This window comes from Myotis brandtii, unplaced genomic scaffold, assembly GCF_000412655.1.
Source record: "Myotis brandtii unplaced genomic scaffold, ASM41265v1 scaffold456, whole genome shotgun sequence".
In the NCBI taxonomy this organism is placed as follows: Eukaryota; Metazoa; Chordata; class Mammalia; order Chiroptera; family Vespertilionidae; genus Myotis; species Myotis brandtii.
Genome location: NW_005367431.1, coordinates 5512951 through 5514944, shown reverse-complemented (window position 1 = coordinate 5514944; position 1994 = coordinate 5512951).

Below are 1994 nucleotides of genomic sequence, written 5' to 3'. Positions count from 1 at the left end.
GCGAGCGTGGGCGAGGGACCCAGACAGGCGGAGCCCCACGCCCATCCTCCCCCCGCACCCGCCCTTTCTCCCGTGGCTGGTGGCAGGTGAGTGGGTGTCGAGGAACCGCCATGCAGCGGAGAAAACAGGACGCCGCAGAAATCAGATTACTCACCTGCAGCTGCGGGTACCCAGGGCTAATAAAAGCTGCGCTTCCTGTTGTGACTTTATTACCACCCTCTGCCTCCCAGCCCCGGGCGCTCCCAGCTGCAGCCAGAGCCCTAACTGATTGCCAGAAACCGGTCGCTTCGGGGGGCCAGGACCACTGCGCGTCCTGCTGACTCCACCAAGAGCGCAGCGCCGCCCCGGGTGAGAGCTGCCTCGGGCGGCCCTCCATCACCTGCATGGGAATCACCTGCGGTGCTGGCTGACAAACTAGGTCCCCAGGCACTGCTCGGCACCCGCTGAGTCAGAATCTGCAGGTTGGGGTCTCACACCTGAACTCATACCAGCCTCTGGGGCTTGGTACGCAGGCTAACGCTGAGGGCTATGAAGTCCGGGTGTTGGAGGGTCAAGCGGTGTGAGTTTGTTTTTCCTGACTGCCGCCTGCAGCTAGAGATGGAACCTTTCCCCAATATCGGCCAAGTAAGTCCCTGACCCCAGGGCCTCAGCTTGCTCGCCTGTTTAGTGGGGATGAATATTTCTTGGGACTTAAACGAGGCTCAGATGATATAACAAGTTTACAGACCAACCAGGAATAGACATTGACAAATATGATAAGTAAGACCGAAGAGGTAGGCAGAATGGATGGGGCCGCGGGGGACAGTGGAGGGGACTAAATTACTCTGGGGACATTGAGACAAGCCCTTCACCAGGCAGCTTCATCGAAGTTCAGTCCCCAACACACCAGGAAAATGCCCCTGCCCAGAGCATAGGCAACCCCTGAAGGCCAGGTCTGAGGGCTCTTCCCAGCCTCTCTGTGACATATGACTCTGGGACAGCCCACACCCTCCTGCTCCAAGCTCCCCCCTCCCTCCGCTTCAGGGAGACCTCATATTCCACCACCACCACCACCACCCCACCCCCCCACCAGCTCCCTTTCAGCCACCCCAGACCCTCCTCCTCCTGCCCCTGGGATTACAGGCATTGTGGCCTACTGCACACCCCCCTGGGCAACCTCACCCACTCCCAGCTACCGTCTCCCAGCTGAGCTTTGCCCTGAGCTCCCAATGTGCAAACGGAGCACCTTGCAGACATCTCCACTTGTTAACCCCAAGCACCCCAACTCAGCTTGCCTAGCTCTGAACCCATCATCTTGATCTCTCCTCCAACCTGTGTCTCCTTCTGGGTTCCCTGTCTCTGGGCATCACACCTGGATATTGTCCCAGGTGATTTCTGCTCCTTTGCCCCCACATACAGACTCCCACTCCAATCAATTTTATCTCTAGAATCTGTCCCCTTCTCTCCAGTCCTCCTGTCCCTCGGACTCTAGATCCCTAGTTCAGGACTGCATAATCTCTCACCTAGATTATTATTATTTTTAAAATATATTTTTATTGATTTTAGAAAAGAAGGGAGAGAGAGAGAGAAAAACATCAATAATGGGAGAGAATCATTGATCAGCTGCTTCCTACACACCCCCCACTGGGGATCGAGCCTGCAATCCAGACATGTGTCCTTGACCGGAATTGAACCTGGTACCCTTCAGTCCCCAGGCCGACACTCTATCCACTGAGCCAAACCAGCTAGGGCTCGCCTAGGTTATTTTAACAGCTTTTTCTTTTTTAAAAATTATATTTCTTTGTTGATTTCAGAGAGGAAGGAAGAGGGAGAGAGAGATAGAAACATCAATGATGAGAGAGAATCATTGATCGGCTGCCTCCTGCACACCCCCTACTGGGGATTGAGCCCACAACCCAGGTATGTGCCCTTGGCCGGAATCGAACCTGGGACCCTCCAGTCTGCAGGCCGACACTCTATCCACTGAGTCAAACAGGCTAGGGCTAACAGCTTCT